The 23,905-nt window shown below is 42.8% G+C and overlaps 1 protein-coding gene across 13 annotated transcripts in view; it reads right to left on the bottom strand.

The window, feature by feature from the left end:
• Positions 1-23,905, bottom strand: part of DOCK7 (dedicator of cytokinesis 7) — an 888,535-nt gene that overhangs the window by 729,466 nt on the left and 135,164 nt on the right. The gene's annotated exons all lie outside the window — the stretch shown is intronic.

Below are 23,905 nucleotides of genomic sequence, written 5' to 3'. Positions count from 1 at the left end.
TTGGGCATCACCGCTAGTAGCGATAGATGCATGGACATTTTTAACTCAACTGGAGAGACTGATAGCGATTGCTAGATATGCTCACGGTGACTTTAGCTACCTCTGGCAATATATGGTGTCACTTGGATTAGGCAATTATCAAAACACATACAGATGTGGTAATGGAGGAAAGGCAGCCTGTAGTAGACCGTGGGAGCTGGGGCAACTACAGGGATTTAGTGGACAGGACATGATCGGGATCTCCAACCTTGAGATGTGTGGAATTCAGAAGGATTAAAACCTTTAAGCAACTTAGATTAGACTAGTCTTGGGACACATGAAAACTAATACCTACAGCTTACTCATGAACTCAAGCACATGTCCCTGTTGTCAACCAGTTTTCACTCCTTTAGAACTTAGATACTGTCAGAGGTTATTTAAATAACCTGTCTCTTTGATATATATAAATCTTAGCTAACAACACACCAATTGCTTAAAGCAGAGTAAAAATGCCCTGGAATATGGACCTAAGGGAGATAAATGGCAGCGAATGGAAGGAGGAATTGCAGCACCCACATGAGGTGGCAATTACAGTGGCACTTAGATTAGTGCAGCTCAAGCAGTTACAAAGGGCATATTACACAGCTGATGAAGACGAACACTGCTCTCTAACTCAGGGGGTGAGATCAAATTCATGATTCCATCCACGCTGCATGGCTTTTGCTCAAACTTGAAGGGTCTCTGACATGCCAGCTGCTGCCTGAATTAAGTACTAGAAGAATCATACATTGGAAGAGCTAAAGTCGCATTGATCAGAGCCTGGAATGAAGGCGCATCTACAACATATGCTAAAATGATCTGCAAACTGGGCCTCATGGTTGCTTGTTGTAAAACTGCCAAATTATATTCAGAGTTTGCAACTCTGACACAGTGGTATTCAAACAAGGACTGCTGCATGCTCATCAAGACATACGTGTAAGAAAGTAGAGGCTGCCCTAAGAAGCATGATATAGACATGTATCCAAGGAAAAAAGATGATATATGGGTTTAGAGACACAAGAAACAAACTATTTGCTGCATGCATTAAAAATTATGGTAGCATACGGAAGCTCTGAGTTTCAGTATCTAGAATCACAATTCTTTTTGGGAAATTGCTGTAATAAATTAAATGTTTTTCCTGGAATTTATGTACTGAGTCACAGAAAACCCAATGTGCATTATGTTAACACGGTCTTATGTTTTAAAATACAAAAAATAAAAGGTATACTTAAGAAGAAGAAATGGTGTTCATTACCAATAAATTAAACTTTGATAGCTCAAAAAAAAAATGGACAGCATGATAACAAAAACAGGACGCATCTTTGGGAGCCAAAACAACTTCTAACTTCATATTTGATATATTTTTTTAATCTAAATCTGCCCGGTTCTATGGATGAGCCCTCAACATTATTTTTTGCAATCATAAAATTTTCAGGTTTAGAAAATATCTATTACAAATGCACAAACAAAATGATCTATGAACACTATGCAAGTTTGATTATTAAATATAGCTAAATCGGATTACCATTTTCCTATCTTCAGTTCATCATCTACATGCTTGGCTACTGTTTATGATTTGCTATCTTCTGATAGGAAATTCTTGTGCATTAAATGCTGTCAGCTTCTAATGTGTATGAGGATGTATTTAGTCTCCCTTAATAGTCTAAGATGGAGGTCACAAGGTCTTAGGACTCTGGGTCGAGCCACTAAAATTCTTATTCATCCTGCTTTTGGTGACATCCCCAAACTGCTGCAGAGGCACACCAAACCTTAATGGCGAGTTGGAAGGAAAGCAGGCTCAACTTCCTTGACGGGCCCATCGGAGATTAGAACAAACCCATGCGTCCAAGGGAAGAGCAGTTGGCAGCATGCAGGCCTGTTCACTTCAGATGCCAGAAGTGAGACGGGACTACAGCTGGGGCTGGAGAAGGGGGTCTGTGCTTGGGGTGGCTGAGTTTCGATCTGGTGGAAGGCCCGTCACAAAGGCGCTAAACCAACCTGGCTCGCTCTTTGGCCCTATTTGATGCTACAGTGAGTGACATAGGGGCCAGCGCAGACAGCAGCAGGCATTTGGAGCAGGAGCCTAAGGGGTGCTATAGCCTGTAGTACTGGCCTAGCTGGAGGGAGTTGCTTGCGCTAGTTAACGATCTGGGAATGCAGGCCCACCTGGGAGCTTACGAAGCCCAGAGTGAGGATTCTCTTCCCCCTTATGCTTTGCCTTCTTCTTCATGGCAGAGGTTAGGGGAATGTGAGTGGCGGCCTGCCCAGCCCCAAGACTAGTGACAGAGGAGTGATTGCCAGCTTGCCCAAGGCTGGTAACTGGGACTGATTGTGGTAGTGGCGTAGGCACCTCCTGGGGCTGGAATTTGGGGATGCGTGGCAGCAAGGGGCTACCCCGGGGGACTGGCTTATGGAGGCCATACCCTTCTGTTTTATTTTCTCTACCTTCTATTGTGTGCAGGGGTGGCCCCGGCGACATCGGCGAGGCCCGAGTGCCCCAGGAGAGCTGGATAACAAACCTGGTTCTGATGGATGTACTGACACCATAGTGGAACAGGAGGCAGAAGATCCTCCCAGCAGGTGAAAAGAAGACGCCTCACAGCCCTACTCCTGGGAGGGTCATGGGGTGCCTCTTAGCCACCCGCTTTGGGCCATGCCTAAGAATGGGCAGAGGTTAGGAACCTGTATAGATAAAGATGAGCAAGGACTCACTGCCTCCTTTGGCCCAGCAGGGCCAAATGCCCGAAGGCCCAGTGGACCCAGCAGGTGACTCTGCATAACTGGCCATTGGCCATACCTGTAATCATCCTAGAGACCATCACAGAGACAAGCGTAGCACTCAAGGACGAGATAGGGAGAATCAGTAGAGGTTTTGTTGCGGCAACAGGACCACTGTAACTGGGCAGATCACATTACAGAGACAATGACCAGCAAGTCTACAGCAGAGGATGAGGTGCAAATGCTAAAAAAGACCAGAAATGTTTGTGGGAAGTGTCCGTCTTGCTAGAACAGAGAGCCGAGGACGCAGAAGGCAGTTCCAGAAGGAACAACCTGAGGCTGGTGGGTGTCCCAAAGGGGGTGGAGGACAACGGATCCGAATAATTTTTCACTACTTGGTTCAAATCCTGGAGGCTGACCTATCTCCCTTTTTTTGTTGCAGAGGGTGCATTGACTACTTTGGCGCCCCAGGCTGGCCCCACAAACATCCTAACATCCTGCGACTGCTGAACTGTGTTAACCAAAAACCATGCTTAGGGCAAAACAAGAAATCCTCTGTATTCTGCCAGGGTCCTCATCTTCCCACAGTATACAGCATTGGGCAACTGTAGAGAAAATCCTTAACAGGAACCAAACAGAAGCTCATGGCTATGCTAAATAAATACATGCTATGATACCCAGCAAAAATTAAGGTGCTGTACCAAGGGGAATCATTCTTTTTTGAGACTACAGAAAATGAATGGGAGTGGGTATAGGAGAGAAATCCACCAACCGTGCTACAGCTGGGAGACTCCGAATGAGCAAAAACCGAATGGAGCCTCTGTCAGCTAGGCTCCCCTAGTAGAATATCGCCCAAGGCATGGGTGACGCAGCCGCACCAAGTAAGGAGCAGGGAGGCAGAGCAGGTGTTGTGGCCTCCACATCGGGCATCAGCAATGATGAAAGCCCCAGGACACACTTTGTCTGATTTATCTTTAAGTTTGGATTTCCCCGACTCTTATGATCACAAGAATACTGTTTATGCAGTACGGGTGGACTTCAAGATTGCTTTAAAAAATGTATAATATTGCCTACAGGTCACAATAATAATCTTCTACTGGGGAGGGGGGTAGCGGCTCTTCCAAACATATGTCACTATTCAGCTAATTTTCAAAGCAGTATCAAGCTAGATGCTGTCATTATCCCGAGAATGTTCACTCCGTGAGGTCCCGAGTGTGATAAATATTTCAAAGTTCGAAATGTGGGGGAGTTTGTTTTTTTTTGTTGTTGTTGTGTGTTCACACCTCACTCATGACATGCTTGGTATGGCACTAGATATTGTACGCATCCACATGATGCAAGAGGTCTTATTGGTATCCGTGGATCACATATATTACCTTGATGCCTTTCTGACCACTCTCCAATATAAGTAATGGTTGCCAGTGGAAACTGAATGCCTGCTGGCTGTCTGATGTGAAATTTGTACAAATTCTGAAGGAAAAAATAGAGCTATTCTTTGAACTAAATGAAGGGTCAGTCTCCTCCAACACAGGTATGTTGGAAACCCATAAGGCCATGATAAGGGGCGGGAGACTCTCATACACAGCTAGAAAGAAAAGAGAGAGAGAGAGGGTGATATTATCTTGCTAGAGCAGCAAATTACCAATCATAACTTGCGCAGTGGCCCATGGAGAGGAGAACCTCCCTCTGATAATGTCAATGAGAGAAACCATTAAGGAAAATGTATTAGCCTGTGCAAAAATGGCCGGGGTAGTATCACAGCATAGATTACACGAGGCAGTATAGAAGACTGGCAATCTTGACTATTGGCTCACAAATTGGGATGAAGAAGAGAGACTCGCTCCAACATTCATGACTCGCAGCTTAGGTTGATTTATAACTCTCAAGACATCACAAACATTCTCCAACTACTATAATACTCTATATGCAACACAAAAATCCCATTAGTTAGAAATCTAGATAGGCCAATAATACAGGACTTACCAAGAGCAAGGTACCAAAAGAAGGACAGGAAGGCCTTGGATCTTTCGATTACAGGAGATTTTAACAGCCACAAAAGACATGCTCTACACAAAGACGCTGGGGCCTAACAGCTTTCATCTCAAATTCTTTCAACATAACGCCTCTTGCCTGTTCCCTCATAAGAAAGATATGTTTAAAGAGGCCCTCCAGAAAGAAGCATTGCCATACAATCTGTATGTGGCTACAGTGGTGGTAATTCCTAAGTCTGGGAAATCACAGACTGACTATGCCTCCTAATGGTCTTTAATGCTAATTAATACAGAGGTTAAAATATTGGCAAAGTTGTTGGGGGATAGACTAACTAAAGTAATAAGATCTCTAATTCAATGAGGCCAAAACAACTTTATGCCAGACAGGGGGACAAGGCATTCAGTGTGGAGGGAGTCCAAGATCTGACAGCACTTCTCATGGTAGATTTTGAGAAAGCATTTGAGATTGTGCAATGGCCCTTCCTCTTTGTGGCCTTGGAGGTTTCTTTAGAGCATACATGAAACTAATGTATGCATCACCTTGAGCACGGGTCAAAGGGGGTATATCACAACCTTTCCATATACAGAGGGTAGGAGACAGGGATGCCTCCTGTACCCCCTTCTGTTTGCTCTAGTCATGTGGTCCATGGCTGAATGGGTGAGGCAAAATGTGCAAATCTGGGGAATCAAATGGCCTGGAGGTTACAAACATCTTATAGAACGTTATGCAGATAACGTCCTGGTTTCTAATTTCCATGCTTAGAGTCGATAGTGAGTCTTCCAGCCTTAAAATATATTGGGAGAAATTCACTGTGATTCCACTGAGGGGGAGGTTAACTCTGGCTGTTGCAATGGTAAGAACTCCAATGTGAGATAAGCGCATTTAATATCTGGGCATGTACACTGATCAGAACCCACAGGGGTGCTGGGAACTAAATATCACCCCTCTAATGCAAAAAAAATAAAAGCATATATGGAGGCATGGATTAAACTTCCGGTGTCTATAATGGAGAAAGGGGCCTTATTGAAGGAAACATCCCTACTCTAGCTGCTGGATGTACTTCGAAATTACCCCTACATTCTCCTTAACAGCCTCTTTGTCTCATCAAAATCACCAATAACAAGCTACCTGCGGATAGGCAGGACCTCGATCGTCACCTTATGATAGTAGCCTGGGCATTGCAGATGCTAGGTTATACTACTGCAAAAGACAGCAAAAGACAGGTATGCCCAGACGTGGGTCCTGGGCTCACTATGCCACTGGAATCAAGTTATCCTGTCTGAAGAGGGGTGAAACCCCGAAACCGGTCCTAGGATGCTTGTTTCCGGTCCAGGGAGGACCTGGCTTGGCAGTTCGGGCTGGACTGTTCCCATGAGGCACAGGGTCAAGACTGATTTGCATATGGCCAGGTCTAAACTGGGGTGGCATGGTGAGAAAAAGAATGATGGATTTAACCCAGATCTCTTGACTGGGGGTGAATGTTTTTATTTGTTCTGCATTCCGTCCATCAATTGTGTGTCTTTTGCTAGGTTATACTACTGGGCAGCCCAATTACTCACAGTGATGACTAGTTATTTGCAGATAGAACAGACCCCACTGTGAGGCTGGAATTAAATAGCCTTGGGATCCCAAATTTGATGTCACAGATATGCAGGAAGAAACAGAGGTTGGCAATACCATCAATCAGTAGAATATAGCTTGAGTGCTGGCATCGGGCCCTAAGAATGACAGGCTGGCATCGGAGAATACCAAAAGAAAAAGCCCTGTGGGATGGTTCATGGCTTTCAGCAGTTACTCAAATGACAGGCTTTCAGGCATGGCATATCCTAGGACGTTTTTTGATACTTACGAATTAGCAATGGCCTAGAAGGGTGCAAAACAAAACTCACTAGAATCCAAACTAGTCCTTGAAAGACTAGCGGGGAAGGTACATCTATATTGTATCGAGCATTAATGGTAAATGCATCAGATCCCTTATAATCAGGGCGCGACTTGGGCCCCAATAAAGAAAAGAGGTGGACGGAAGCAAAATTAGAAGCTAACCAAATGCCGATTTCTGCCTACACCTCATTCAATTTAAGTATTTCCGTAGAGTATACTATACGCCCAGAAGGCTACACAAGATGTGAATGAGTCTCAGATGTAGATTGGAGGAAGGCGCCATTTTTCATGAAGTGTGAGATTGTACAGTTATGCAACCCTACTGGATCAGAATCCACAAGATATTAGAACACGTTACAGGCATACTCATGATGAGAAGCCCCAAGGTAGCACTACTGGGAATAATGTCAGAATAAGATGGGGGATGTGGGGCGCAGACGTTGGTGCTTTTAGGCAAGGGATATTGCTTGTCACTGGAGATCGGCAGCTGCCCCATTCATTAATGATTGGCTTTGGGGTATAGATATCTGTCCTGTGGGGGAAGAGGCGGTCTATAGGGCAAGGGAGTGTCCTCGGAAATATGCCAAGATATGGGGGCCATGGTGGGATCACTTCTAATCAATACAGCCTAATGTTTGAACAAATAGTTTGAAATTGTGGATGAACTGGGGAAAAACTGGAATAGCAACCATGAGACAGAAACTGCCATAATAATTGTTTGCACATAGGAAGTGAGCTGCAATGTTTTCTTTATGTTTTTATACATCTGACTTTTTTTGTAGTGGCCAAAACGTCAATACAGACAAAAAATATGCTTTCATCCACCAGTTAGTCTTACTATTCAAGTTATTTCAACCAGCACTATGGGGCTAATTCACAAAAGCATTTATGGTACAAGGGGTAGTACTACAGGGCTACTCTTCCATTTCTTTGTGAATGGGCCCAAAAATATACAACTACCTATAATTAACAGTGTAAAGAGGGCACAGTCCTTTCTCTTTGTACAAATTGTATATGAATATTCCCTGAATATTCCCATTGTTATGATATTTTGGTGGCTTAGGTTCATTCACAAAGAAATCTATCAGCATACAAAAGAGTACTACAGGATTTCTAATTTAGATAGTCCAAAAAACCTTGGTGAATAGGTCTCAGTGTTGTTCGTGAGCGTCATACACACAGCACAGCTGACTGGGCCAATCTTGCTCTAACATCTATTATTCAATATGTATATGAGGAAGTTCTATATGCATATAAAATAGGTTTTAAACAGCATTACCTCAGAAAATAATATCCCTTTAAGTAGAAGAAAAAAAAGAAAATATGGAAATATGCTTAGTTTGTCGAAGAATAAATGCCCAGTCTATGTGGAGAGCTTCTATATTCATTCAATGACATACAGATGGCTACAAACTTTCAGATTTCATCTGGCAGTCCAGGAAATCCTGGATATTACATATAGTTATTTTTGCAAATACTGATCTTGCATAATATGCCAAAGTACGAGTGTGTATCCCTTTCATTTTTTTTTTTTTTTTTTTTTAATTATTTTTATTGCAGGAATCAGTAAATCGTTACATGATCGGCCAACATTATATCTCAAACCAAAGCATTGAAACACAGCCCTCCATCCCCCGAGTGTGTATCCCTTTCATGTCAACAATTCCATTGTGCCATCATTACAAAATTCTCTATTTTTATAAGTCCATAATCAAGGGGCGCATGCAGCCTGTGGACTGGTACCAAGCTTGAAGACGGCACAGCCCAGTAGAAGGTGAAATGGCTGCAGGAGAAGAGTGTCAGCCCTGAAGGTTGGCAGCAGAGGAGGCAGTCGGCTAAACGGGGACTTGAGGTATATCATGAGCAACTGGCATACAGCCATTTTGGGCCCAGAGGAAGAGTGACAGGGTCACAAAAATGGGAATGGCCACCCATAATTAAAAGAATCTTAGCAAGCAAACTGGAGTGCATCCACTGCCACTGGACTGCAGAACTTGTACACATAGCTGGTGGCACCAATTTCTGGCACGAGAATTTCCCCTCACGCCTTGGTCTGCTTTTACTACTGGCTCACAATATACAAGAACTAAAGACTCAAGTATACGATTTTGTGTGTGGATAATGCACGGAGCTTTCTATGAACGAGGAACGGGAGTTAACAGTTCCGCCCTCCTTTTCATTGTCTTTTGTGGTATGCATTGAAGTAAAAAAAAGATCCAGAAATTAGAAAATATTAGTTAATGTATCGCTTTTTCTATGTTAACACAAAACTACATGGCAAATGCTTCTAACCAAGTGAAACGCAGCAGTCCATGCTCAGTGATGGTGGGTACATCTGCTCCTCCTACATGGTCAAAACTCATTGTTAAGTTCAAATTGCACCGAACTGACTTGTTCTGCCCTGATGCATTATGCTATCAAATGCAGTGGAGTGTTGGTTTTTGTGGTCTAAATGTAGCAGATATTGTACACATCAGCACTATGTGCTCATAGCCGGGACTGGTGGCTGTGTGACCTAGTGCGTCCACTGTAGGGGCCTGTGTTTGACCTCATGGTTCAAATCTGGGTTGGTCCACTAAGCCTTTCATCCTTCTGAGGTCGATAAAATAAGTACTACTGAGTTGGATAATAATAAACATCTGTTATTCAACACCAAAAAGCCTTCAGTGTGAACATGTGCTTTATAAATACACATGTTCTGTTATGTCATATACCTACGTCTGTGATGCTATCTGACACGCAATGGGAATTGAAATGAAGATGGCCGCATAGATGCATCAACCTTGCTGAGGCTGCAGCAGCCAGGGATCGAAATACTACAAATATCCCACCTTCTGCAATGCATCAAGGTTTGTGTTGAGCCCCTCAGGGGAAGTAAAACTCGGAGACCCCAGCCTGTGTTCCTCTCAGCAGTTTTCAACCAACTTACGAATTTGCTGCAAGACCATCGAGCACTTTGATGAGGCTTCGATCTCCAGTGTTCGACTTAAAGTTCAGGAGACTCTCCAGTCCAGTGACACGCCCTTTTCTAGCCACCATGGGTGTTCCACAGGTCTAGCTGGGTCCTGCCAACTGCCAGGAGTGAGCCCAGCAACCGCTATGTAGGAGGCGGAAGGCAAGTGGACCTGAGGCCAACACCTAGACTCTCCATCTGCCTGTCAGAGACCCAGCAATCACCTGATAAGAGCCCAGCTCCTTGTACTTCAGGACCCTGCTGAAGTCCTTCCTGCTCAAGGCTCTCCTGGTGCTAGATATTGTGATGGCTCTCCAGTGTTAGGATTGCACCGTCCACCATTTCAGCATTCTAGAAGGTGGCCATTTTGCAGATGTCCCTTAGGCTTAGAAGGTGACCTCTTATCCATTAAAACAAGACATTTCTGCCAGAATAAGGCCCAGCATCAGCTAAGACAAAGCCTGCCGGCTACAACAAGGTCTACTGACCAGCATAACAAGACCTTCCTGTTAGAGAAAGGTCCCTCTTCACTCTGGAGGCAGAGCTCATTCAGCAACTTGCTTACTACAGGCAGGATAAGAAGTCCCACTACCCAGTCAATCCAACCTTCTGTGATCTGACAAAATTTATTTTGTACTCACTACTCCACAACCTCCCGATTCCCTTTTCTGACCATTTTAGTATGACCTTCAGCAAAATCCTCCTCCCACTCAAAATACCTCTCAAAAAACTGGAGTCAACTTTTTAAAAATCACTTATCCTCCAAATGTATTGAATTATTTCATGACAAATGTCAAACATAAGATTCTAAGGTTATTTTTAGAAACTCGGATTGCAGATCAGTATCCCTGTGCTCGGAAAGAATCTCTCTAAACCCATCTTCTACTTTCCACTCACAACATGGACCAGTGGCACAATATCTTAGACAGAAGCCTAAATATCTCTTCAACAAATGTCATCCCTATGGGCGAAAGCTGAAGGTTTTACCCTCTTCACACTTCAATAGCTAGCTTTCTATTTCCATCTTCAGTACTAGAAAGGCTATGTTCCAATCCAACGATGGAGAACTAGTCGCACTAAGTCGCCTTTTGCAATCTCTCAGCCCTACCCCAAACGCACTTCTACTGCCATCCCCTGACAAACCAAACCCTCTATGACCCCTACTGGCTATCTCCCACCCCATGGATCACTCATCCGAACATGTCCAACAATCACCTGGCCCCTTTGGCTGTCCAACACTTCAAAGATCTCCTCCTTCTTCTTCTCCTAATTAGCTTCACACCTACTCAGTCAATGCCACAGCTCTACTTTTAATCTATAATTGTTTTGTCTACTCCCCCCAGCAACTGTTCGGCCTGACTCTCCTGTAATACTCCCCGAACAACCATTCCACAACTCTCCCTGTTACCTTCTCCCCTTAAACCACTATTCCAATTCTATCTCTGCTCCATTCCACCCTTCTCAGTCGTATTCCCTATTCACCTCATCCTGACTAACCTACAGGCCTCGCTCAAATGAATCTCTCCATTTCACCCAATGCTCTACTCAATCCGACCTCTTTTGGTTCCCACTCACATCCACCATTTGTCAATGCTTCCACCACCCACACTCCTCCTCCTCCTCCTCCTCCTCCTCCTCCTCCTCCCTTTCCAACCCTTATTCATCTGCCTACTGCTTATCAATTAACCTTGCTCCTAACCTCATCCAGTATCAATACAGCAACCACCTTAGATAGTGCACCAGAGGCATCCCTCTCCACCTCTCCATCCAACTCATATTTTAATTTCCACCCACCTTCAACCACTATCGGATCTCTAACTGGTGCTCCCATGAAAAACAAATGTTCTTCTCATAGTTCAACTATTTCACAGACAACTCAGTTTAACATATTTAATGCGCTCACTCCCATGCTGATTATTACCTCCAAACCACCTCTGATTATACTTCTCCTGGCCTCCTTTCCCGGGTTTCTAGTCTTAACTCTCATCCTCATTATCCACACTCAATTCAAGCTTGCCCCATGAGCCCCAACCTAGTGCTCACTCCCTGAAGAACAACCCTTTGAGTGTCAATCAACCTAGGAGCAACCGCAAATCTAGAAACAGAACAATTCCTGTACTGGATGATGTGGATCTTAGTCAACTTATCAAAATCTATGGTAAATTTAATGTAACTATGAAACCCTCCCATAATCAGGCTCTAAACACCTCCATCCCAACCATCAAGAATCACAGCCCTCCTGAACAGACCCTTAAACCAGGAATGAGGGAGGGACTGGCCAACCTCATTCACGTTCCCACTGAATGCCCGAGCTGTCCTGTCTCCAAGACCACTCAATCAACTCTACAATGCATTTATTCCTACATGGAGCTTTCAGACATGACTGTGAACCTCAAACCTGAAATCCTGGTCTTCACAGAAAATTGGCTGAACGATACTTTGAACAATGCCTTAGACAACACCTTCTCCCTCCACATTATTCCATTATCTGCTGTGACCTTGAAATCAGACAAGGAAGGAGTGTGTCTGCAATTTATCGGAGAAGGCTTAGCTGTAAATTACTTCCAACTGATAATTTGTCCTCCTGCCAATGCCTATCTCCTGAAATAGTTGCTCATAAGACCTCCAATCTCAGAATTAATGCCTCAATAAACCCTCCTAAAGAAAACAACACATTTGTGGAGGAATGCACTGAATTTATATCATTGCAGTTGATATGCTCGGAACCCCTCATCTTCCTTGGAGACTTCATTCTTCACTGAGATGAACAAACATGTTAACTTGCTCTCTTCTTTTCTCAGGTCAACAACCTACTCCAACATTGTCAGAAACCTACACACTACATTATCTCCAATTACACACTTCTGATTGCTAAAGACCCCACTCTTGGGGATTGGTCCAACCACCTGTAAATTCCTTTCAAGCTATATGTTGCCCATACAAAAAACCTCGGCCAGTCCAAGAGAGGAAAATCATGGTTCGGTGACACTAAAAACATTGGCATCAACAACCTGGCTAACAGTGCTTAGTGTATATTTGCCAACCCTCATCCTGAGTAGGTCCTCAATTCTACAACAGAAGAATACAAGAAATGCATTGGCGACCTAGAGCCAGGTGTATGACACCCAAAATAGTGCCTCACAAATTGCGACTCTTTTGCGACTCGCAATTTGTGAGGCACTATTATGCATGTACAACAGTATTATTACACTGTTTTGCAATTCCCAATGGGGTCGCAAATTGCGAGGCTCATTAATTTTAATGAGCCTCTCGCAATATGCGAGCCCATTGGGAATGCCAGCCCTCCCAGGGATGGTGGGTGGCCTAACTTTCTAAAGTTAGGAACTTTACTACAACTAATTGCCTTTTGTAAATACCGAAAGTCGTAAAGTTAGGATTTTGTCTCAAATTCGTAGTAGTAAAATTAGGAATCCTAACTTTACTACTACTAAATGCCTTCTGTGAATACCAAAAGTAGTAAGTTTAGGATTTTGTCTCAGATTACTTTTGTGAATCCGGCCCTCCATGTTTTGGCCATTTCAGAAATACATAGGTTTCCTTGCTACACATTTTTCACTCTACAAAGTTCACCATATGAATTGGTCTATACAATGAAAAACCATTGCATGGTTCAGCTCAGTTGTTGGTTCAAAGTACCTTTGGTTCATGGACAACCTACAAACCCTATATATCCCCGCAACCAGAAGGGCGTAATGGGATACTGCTTTTGTAAATCGCCCAGCGTGACAAAAAGTTGTTTTCTTTGGGAAAGCCTTGAGGGATCTACACATATGAATCCTTGCTGAATTCAGAATTGTGTCCACTTTTCAGAAATATATAGTTTTCCTCCTGGATCACTCATGGGTTTCACACTGATTTACATCACAAACTGGAAGTAGGTTAAGAGCACAAAAAATAGGAAAAATGGGCTACCTCTGATAAATGCCTAAAATGTTGTACAAATTAGTTTTTTTTGATTCGGCTTTGCATGTTCCTGATAGCTGGGAAGATGGTGACTTTAGCACAGAAAACCGTCCGTTAATGCCTTTTTTTAGGAAAAAAAACAGACACTTTAACTGGAGCAGTTGTCTCCTATTTTTCTCAAAAAACCCAAACTTATGTCATAGTTTGCCTATTTCCTCGCCCCAGAGTAATCCACAAACCCAGCATAACTTTAGAATCCAAAGGATATTGGGGAAAAAGGACGCACATTTGGCATGGATAGCTTAAGTAGATAAAAAGTTATCGAGCCCTAAGCGCAAACTACCCATAGCCAAAGAAGAGCACAACACTGTAGGAGCCCAGCAGTAAGGGGCTAAGAACAGTGTGGGTGATCTTTCTTCAGTGAAGGCTGATAGCAAAGCTAAATTATCTAGCCACTTCCCAAATCTTGACATGAATTGGCTTTGTACAGAGAAGCCACTTAAAGTAGATTCTTTTAAAATCCAACTTGCAGGAGTAGCTGCTAAAGAATGTATCAAGTGAGTATTTGGCAAGTGCCAAATAAATAGTCCACGTCTCAGATTACTTTTTTTTGTGATTCAAGACACCAACATTTTTCATATTGAAACTTTAACGAATTAACACCATGATCCATCTCTTTATAAATTATAAACCTAAATATACAGCTGCTCTATTAGTGAATTAACAATTTTCCACGCTTCTATTTTTGTGCAAGTGCCCGCATACACACTGGTATTTTTCAATTTATTAGCCTACAAACCTTTCAGTAATGCCAACTCCATGAAAGATACATATTTCTGTTAGTTTCTTCCCTTCACCTGAAAGGAATGTGTGATAACGGGCCTGTAATTAAACCTTTTCAGATCATATTCCTCTCATGCCTTATTTTGTTTTACACAGCTTACATGTTTAATTCACAGTGTGAAGCATCCTGTGTAACCATGAAGGGACATAATAAGAATATGTGCATTAAAAAACATGATTTTGCCTTAAACAGTTACTTCTGGGTATATGTTTCACTATTTGACATACCACCACCCTCAATAACAACATAATATTTTATCTTTCTATCTCTATGATGTTCTCATTGTGAAAAATTGCTGACCCATTCATACAGGCATATATCACACATATTCATTAAACAGTTGTAGTGCAACATTTTAGGGTGATGGTTGAAAATGTACGAAGAAACCCTTGAAGTAAGAGAATGGCGAAGTGTGCGGCAAGATAGCAGTGACATCCTGACCTTTATAGATGACCACTTGCCCCCATGGATGAACTTTCCCCCGACCAGATGAAGTGTTCTGACCAACTGCCCAGAACATATGGAAGAAGCCCATTCTCTGGGGTAAACCTGTGTAGAAGTGTGAAAGGATGGGTCCAGTGCCAAAGAAAAGTGACTGCTTTCCAGGGTTGTGAAGACTTCAAGACTTTGTGCCCATCTTCAAATTGTGTGGTTAATGAGAGACAGAAAAGAGAGCAGATTTAGTAGTAGCAGCAGGAGCTTGACCCTCAATGTTGTACGGGGGGAGAAGAGCTCACTGCCTACTGAGGAGAGATCTCCACATTGTTGCAGCAAGGGCCTTTTGATCACAGCCCCTCCACCACGGGTCAGGATCCACAGGATGACACCATTTTACCACGATTGTGCACCGACCCAGTAAAGAGAATTTCAGTGCCACTGCATAGTGACATCTACCTTAATAATCCTCTCTGTGACTCAAGTATGAATCTACTTGTTTGAGCTCAGAAGTGACTGAGAAAGGGGACCATTTATGCAATGCAGAAAATGCATAAAAACGCACTTGGGGCCCCATGGAAGAGCATTGCTTCTGGAGAGCACCTTTTCCAGCAATGCACTCCCCCTCAGCTTGAGGGCTCTGCTGAAGTGAGTCAAGATGTGTGAAGTCCGTCCAGAGAAAAGCAACTACTTATGACAAGCATTGAGAAAATATATTTCAAGCTGGATGTGTGGAGAGGAGGTTCATGGCCGCCTCTGAGCCTTAACAGGACTTTGCTAAATCAAGAGTGACCGAGACTGAGAAGATTAATGTGCATATGGAGGAGAAAATTGAGAAATTGGAGGCAGCACTTATTTAAATTACAGTTTTGTATAGCACAAACTAGACCCAAATGGTATCAAGAGAGCTTTACGAGGTTACATTTTGCACTGGACAAGATACAAAGCACCAAGAGGTGCATAAATAATCATTTGGTGGATGATTCCAAAAGAGTGAAGGTGTCTAAACAGCCCCTGCAGACGATTATGTCTCTGTCTCTCGTGTGTAGGCTGCCGGATTTAGTATTCCAACAAATCGGTCCTCCTTTTAGTAGACCGCTGTGGTACATTAAAACTTCTGCTGTTGGTGCCCAAAGGTATCTGAAACAAATTCTGTGGTCTTGGATAGCCGTGGGTCAGGGGTTTTCCCTTCACTACAAGCCATCAACATACTGGTGGTGTTGCGTCCCCCATCATTGGAACTTCAGCCACCGTGTATTCTTAGTAACAAAAATAAAACAAGCATGTTCTATGAGGCTTGAATCAGGAATATTCTTAGAAACAAAACACAAGCATTTGCATTGCAATCGGTCTCGCGTTAGTGAAAATTAGAGCTATTGGCGTTGCAAATGACAATGTTTCTTAGTTATGTTTTTTGTTTCCAGAGGAGTGATCATTTGGCCTATCTAAAGACATAGGAAGGAAATGGGATGGAGAGGAAACAATGGAAAGTAGGGGTGGTACGTGTAGTGCTTTAAGTAGCATAAGCAATAAAAGAAAATCCACGGAGCAAAGAAAGGATGCGGTACCATAGGCTGCTGCTAGGTGTCCCTCTGGAGTTCTAAAGGGACCTCTATTAGCCACATAAGGTACCGCACCCTTAATGCAGCCTACTAAAGGATGCTGTTCCGGCACTGTTTTCTGTTGAATACAGTATCAGAGGCGCAATGCTCTAATGTCTCTAATAAACCGCAGCTTTAATGCAAGTGTGACAGATAACATCAGTGACGTCTCTTTTACAGCGCTGCAGATTTTTTTTCCTGCTTATGCAATACAGCGATGTGCATTTTCACACAGTACTGCGCAGCTGAGGCGTGGAGGTGTCCCTGACACAGCACACATCTAAAAAGCAGAGATTTGCCACAGTGCCACACACATTATTGGAGCCAAAAACATTACCTCTCGTTATGATAACATTTTTCAGATTTTAATGTTGCGTTTTCCCCCAGCTTGGATCACAAAGCCTTCCAGGAAACACGAGGCTGGCTTGCGAGCATCTCCAGAAGCCTCTCAGCCAAAGGACAAAAAAAGTAATAGACTACAAACAAATACACACAAAAGGGAGGGGCTTCACATATCGGAGTCCTCAGTGCCGATGAACAGCTGTGGGCCCAAGAGACGAGATGGGAAGGGAGGCCCGGCAGGGAGCAGGCAGCAGCAGTGCCGATTGAAAAAAAAAGCAAGCCTGCCATGGTAAAAAATGACGCGCTGCGTGTTGATCAAAGAAAACAAACTGTACTCCTCCCGAAGCCGCCGGCATGCTATCGCCGTGCTAGTAACCAAACCAACCAAAAAACATGCGTTGACATTTACAAGTAAAGTTCCTGAACACAAAACAAATAACATTTAACAACAACAGCCGGATGGGAACTGCAAAAGTGGTCAGGTTCACATATCGGATTACGTGGTGTTTGCTGGTAAAGCTGCCCCGCTCTCCTCGCAGCCTCCAATGTGTGATCTCTGCTGCCGAGGCAGGAGTGAGCCATCGAGGCAAACAAAAAAGAAAATAGTGCCACAAACAAGCATAAATTTAAAAGATGAAACATGAAGTGCCACGCCCGTCCGTGAAGCGGGTTCTGTGCTGATAAAACAAAAGAAAGTTTGTTAACACACCTACTGGTTGAAAAATGCCAGCGCTGTGTCATATGTGAAGAGCACTGCAGCTGTTCAGCACAAGATTCAATGAGTGCCCAAACACTGCGGAAGAATCCTTCAGAGAAAGGATACCGTAATAAGCCAAAACTCCAGGGCAGGAGTAAGACACGAGAAGGTGGCACATATACCCACAAGACACCACAGAGAAGAAAGCTTTTCGGAATGACACACACGTTAACCAATCGGCAGCGACGGTGTGGCCAAAGCCCGTAGAAGTGAATACAGCATGCCTTGCAGAGCAGCGCATGCACACTGCTAAGCTCGACCTAATAGGCACTTTATATTTGCTTTATCATCCCCCTACACAAAAGAACAAGTCATGCAGAAACCAAACCTATATGACTGTGCCCAGACATGTAAATGAGCATGATAGCATCTTCGTACACAAACATATTGCCAGGGCTAGTCACAAAGGTAACAATTGTGAATAAGTTACACATTTGAGTAAATTTACTACTTTTAGGTATTCACCATTTACAAACCTAAAGTTACTCAAAAAAGTAGACCCACTTGTATCCAATCCTACAAACGGGGGAGGGTGGAGCCAAATTTACAAGTGTAAGTTACTACTGCCAAAAAGGAGAACTACTAAGTCCAGCAACACACATGGCAACTACTGGCACAGCAACACCCTTCCACAGAAAATTACAGCAGTAGGAGCTTAAAATAGAAACCCGTAGGAAATAATTATACATGAAATTAATTTAACAATTAAAGATTAATTAAAACATAAATTATATTTTATGCTAACATATTTTGATAACCTAGTTTCAATTTAAAAACAAATGCAACTACTTAAAAAAAAATTACATTATTTTAAATCAATTCTATAAACATTTTGCTTTAGGTGCAATTTTTTGGAGGGGGAGTTTTATATAGCGCAAACCTGTCCCGAAGGTATTAGAGTGCTCCACATGATGACCAGTTCTGTTACACACAGGCACATTCATTTTGTTGGCAAAGGGCGATTAAGTGATTTGCTCAGAATCACAGGAGGTTGAGTGTACCTGCACTGCAGACTTGAACCTTGTTCCCCAGCTTTGAGGTCGACTACTCTAGCCGTTAGCCCACATCCTCTCCCCATTCATGTTAATTTAATTCAATATATTTAATTACATAATGAGTGTAAAATTAGGTTAATAGCTTAATTGTATTTATGTTATCTAGTTCTTTATTTAAAATAAATATATTACATTACTCTACATTAATATTTAACATAACAATTGTTTTAGTAAATTTTTATCAAGTTTAATAAACTTTTTACTTTTCCCTATTCTTTACCACAGGGAGATTTCTGCCTGATGGTAATGTATAGAGAAAAGTAAAAACAAATGATTGAACTTGGAAAAAATGTGGAAAACTATTTTTTTTGCTTTCTACTGATCTTTTTCTACACCCTATACTTCCTTTACAAAGCATTTTGAATCACATACATTTTTTTCAGATGTAGGCCTCACAAGACCAGAATGGGAACCACTGGCGGGCAAGAAAGGCTCTCTGGAAGGTTGCCATGGAGTAGTGTTGGCCTGAGCAGACACGGACTACAACAAGCATCTGCAATGCAATAGGTCGTGCATTTACGCATGTTTGTGCTATTGGCATTGTAAATGGCAATGCCTTTTATTTATGTTTTGGTTTTTAAAACATAAATAAAAGGCATTGTCATTTACAATACCAATAGCTTAAACTCTCGCAAATGCGAGACCTATTGCATTCCAGATGCTTGAAGGCATCAGTGAGTTGCCCCCTTCTGTCTCCAATGGCCCCTGAAGAGCTCCCCGTTTGCTACGAGTTAAATAAACAAGCCAGTGGTCACAACTGCACACGAGCGACCGTCCTGCCCTCCTGCAGTAAGAGAAACTCATTCAAGAAAATAGTGCTTACAGACTAAAGAAGAGTACCGTGTTACAACCAAAGTAAAAGGGCCAGTCCTCATGGGAGGTTACAAACGAAGAGAAGGCGGTACTACGGAGGGACTAACAAGCCTAATAACGAATCAGAAGTCAGGACTGACGAAGGACAATGACACAAGCCAATGACAAATATGGGCGGAGAGTGAACGGGGCTTTAAGTACATACTCCAATTTAGCATGGCTCGTAGAGCAACGCATAGCCTGCAAAGGCTCTACCTAAAAATGAGTTTTAGGTAATTAGGTGGTAGGTCCTGCTTAGACATCTATGCTAAGTGACAATAAGCAATTTCCCCAGAAAAGACATACTGAATAAAACATTACACGAGATTTCGGACATTGCTTGGATAGAGTGCATTCCACAATTCTCCAATTATCTGTTTTACAGGCTTTGAGCATTAGAGTTATTATTCCAGATATCAAAATTTTCCCGACACCGAGTGGACAAGCCTTTCAAACTTGGACATTCCCCAGCCACTGCACACATTTCTAGCACAATCCGGACCGGTTCACACTTGCATAAGTAAAACAAATGTGTTGCTGAGTTTGGGTGTGTTAACAGGAGTCCATCTCTCATGAAGAGGTTGGTCAGCACTGACAGAGTGCCAGGCTTTTCAACTTTCTGGCTTCAACCACAGGAATGTAAATTTATTTTCTGAATCCTACAAAAAATACACTTCCTATTATATAGGCCGCCATCAATTCATACATGTTCTTTGTACAGGCATCAGCAACTGTAAACTTCCGATTTCAGTCATAATTAAATACCCCTGCAGTAATTGTAAACCTTGCAACACAAACAGGCTGTGAATCAGTTCCTCTGTCCCCAGCTTGGCAGTAACCGAAGCAGCTGGCTGAGCAACAGCAGAGCTGAAAATAGGTCAGATTACCCTCGCGCTGACCTCTACGTCACACCATGCCAAGCAGGCAGTCTCTCTCCGTTGACAAAGCAGCATGGTCGCAACTGTTTAATTAACTTTTCCTTTCAAAAGGAAATATCTTAACTATAATTCGGTACATGTAGGTCTAAAACGATTTCAAAGTGATCCAGATAAAGTTAAATTGCATAATTATCTATCAACTGATGGTATCTGCTTCACTCGTTTTTTTAAAGTTTCTTTTTTATTCTATTCAATTCTTGCCAGTACGCATGTCACAGTGGCTGCACTCAGCTGATGAAATGAGTGCGCATATTTTGCCTAATGGTGTAATTAATGTTTGGTAGATTAACGCTTCACACATTAACACAGTGTAACACTCTAAAAGGATTTATATTTAAAATGTGTGTAACATCGATACCATTTGTATGCATTATACCAACGCTGGTGGCATTTGCACTCCACGTATTTTTATTTCCTACTCTCACATCATACAGAAAATGCATTCTTTTGAGATTTATTTTAATCCATTCTCGGTGAAAAACATGCGTCATATTAGTTTTCGACAGCATTACAATGCAAGATGCAAGTGTTACATTGCACAACAAACATCACCTTCCTTTTAGGCACGTAGTCAGTGTTTGGCGAACCTGGGGGGTTCTTAACCAGGTAAATACCGACTCCCTAGGAAGAAGTATTTCAGGGGTGACAGATATCTCAAATTATCGTCTCCCAAGGGAAAATGAGAGTTGGTAAACATGGAGAACTCGCTGCCCCTATCCCCGTAGCCAGAGGTGTTCGACAAAGCTTGCCCCAACCCTCTTCTGTCTTTTTATAAACAGACTCGTTGAGGCTTTGATTGCAGGGAAGGACATAGATGCCCCTAAGCTGGTGAGCCATAAAGTACTGGCCATGATGTTCGCCGATGACACTCTTGCTTTAAAAAACACCTATGGGAATACAGAGGGCCCTTGACAATGTTGATGTTTTTGTAAGAATAGGGGGCTTCAGATTAATCTACAGAAAACTAAATATATGGTGTTCACTGCAGGAAATAGTACTCAGACAAATCCATGCTTAGAAGGCAGACCCCTTGAGAGGGTGTCTATAATGGAGTACCTTGGTATCACGCTTACGGTAAAAATGGACTAGGGTGCTCAAATAAAGAATGTTAGCCTAAAGCTGGCCCAGTCAACGGGGGCCTGACAAAGGTATTTAGGAATTCCATTCCTAAACCCATTGGCCCGGTGGTAGAAATATATAAAGTACAAGCTATGGGTGCTGCCCTGTATGGGGCTGAAATCTGGGGTCACCGCCCATCTGGCATTATAGTAACAATTGAGAACACCTTTGCCAGGCAGCTCTTTGGCCTTCCCACTAGCTCCCCCCTTACACCGCTTCATCTGGACCTTGGGGTTAGACCAATTGCAGACGAAGTCGCCCTCAGACCCCTCTTATCTTGGCGCCGCCTGTGGGTTACGCCATAACTGGCTGAATACAGGGAAGAACTGAGAGAGGTGCTGAGTTTACAGGGTGCGGGCAAACTACTGTGGTTGGCTTTCATTAGGGACACATTTGTGGCACAATGCAGAAGTAAGCTGCCCTACAATATCTAGGATGGACTTGATAGGGAGCTATAGGGAGTATAAACTTGCCCATCTTCAGGGGAGCTCTACAACTGGTACACTGAACACAATGTTTTCAGAAATTAAAGATCAGTACAGACTAGAGCCTGTACTGGATGATATCCAACCAGCCCTTGCTTGGAAGCTATACCTACAGTTCAGGCACGGGGTACTACCACTACGTGCTTTTACAAACAAATGGGCGGGATCACCCATTTTGGGCTATCCGGCCTGTAGCAACGCAGCAGAGACGTAATACCCCGTAATATTTTTCTGTTCAAGCTATAAGGCGAGACACCGATGGCTGTTTAAATTATGTAGAAACCTGGGAACCAAGCATTGCATAGAGGCTTTTAGGATACTGAAATATGACACCCACCGACCTATTGTGTTTTCAGTATCACGTTTTTTATTCTCGATATGGTGTGTACGCAGGGCCCTCCTGAAGATTAGCCCATAGGTTCTGGTCGACCATCCTATAAATTTTTTTTTTATCTGGATCCAGAATATTTGTAATCTGTATATAATATCTATGATTCTTGACAAGTACTTTTTAATCATAATATGATGTGTACCTGGTTTAATTAATATTTTATATTTGTGCAAACTTTTTAATCCAACCAGGAAATGATGCTCCTGATGTTTGCAATTGAACTCCGGTTTCTGGATAATGGTGCAAGTCTACGCAGTTTGCATACATGAAATGATGTCGTAAGGCTCATGCACTTTTTTTAAGCAATCAAGACGGAGGGCTAGGGGCTCGAGCTCGTGCCCACGTGAACTGCTTTGTGCCCTTTTCTTTTTGTTACTGCTATTGTATTGCACATGCACTTTAATGAGCCTTGTATTGGTAGGCTAATCCCAGACCATTGGGTTTTGGTATGTGTTATTACTGATTGTTTTATGGAATATTAATGTGACGCACTTGCACTTTTTGCGAGAAACTCTGGCTCATGCTCAGAATGACAGATTCCTTTTTTATTTCCTCTTTTAATGTACTGTATGGTATTTGTACATGCATTTTTATGGGCACAACGACCAAAATAAAGTTTTCTTGAAGTGAAAATGAGGAACTACATGTGGAATTAAAGTGAAACATGTGGAAATATGTATCTGTTTTTTCAAAGTTTACACCAATGAATTTCAGCACTTTCGACTTGTTGAAATACATCAGTGGAATATTGTGGAGGTGTGGTGTTTACCACAGAACTCAGTGTAGGACTTTATTGAAGGATTAGTTAAAACCTTTGCAACTGAAGACAATGTCATCAAGTCACAATACACACATTTCATAGGTTCTTTAAAATACAGCTTAAAACATTAAAAATTAAGATCTCATTGCGTCATTAAAAGCCTCTATTACACGTTGCTAACACAGCAATACTAAGTGTAAAGTGCATACTTGTATAAAGGACAAGGGGTTAGCATCATTACTCTGAAGGAGGAGCGGAGCTTACTTGTATGGGAAATGTGTACAAACAAGTGAGCTCCAGCTGTGCTCAACTCGTTTTGAGCCAGTAGGCCGATAAACGGCTGTGTCAATGGGGGCGAAGGATCGATGGCCCTGTGGTGGCCAAATTATCTGTCAGCCTGTAACGTTCACGTGACAGCGTCTCTAACTTCCTGGAAAACGGTTCATAAATCTGACCAAGGCGCAGTTCAGGGTGATATTCGAAGCATCGAAACAGGCCAGGACCGCTCCTCTGCAGGATCTTATGTCTTTAGCCATCCAACCCCTTCTTAGCAGAATCCTTCTATCCTCTAGAAGGGTGGGGCACAGGCCCAATACGTGTGTTATGCCCTCTATTTGTTGATTACAGAGCCGACACGTTTCCTCAGTATTACCCCTTTTCCATTTTAGGAGATGACCGGTGATGGGGATAACCCCCATTCTTAGCTTAATGAACTGTAACTTAGTCCTTTCTTTATAGGATTTATTTAGGTAGCACTGAGGGGTCAGCTGTTTATAAGTACATAAGGTCATCCAGCCGTGGTTGCGTGCGGAGAGGCTGGCCCAGTCTTCAACTGAGGAG

The sequence above is a fragment of the Triturus cristatus genome, chromosome 4_2 (genome assembly GCF_964204655.1).
Source record: "Triturus cristatus chromosome 4_2, aTriCri1.1, whole genome shotgun sequence".
Lineage (NCBI taxonomy): Eukaryota > Metazoa > Chordata > Amphibia > Caudata > Salamandridae > Triturus > Triturus cristatus.
This window is presented reverse-complemented; position numbering and strand designations above follow the sequence as displayed.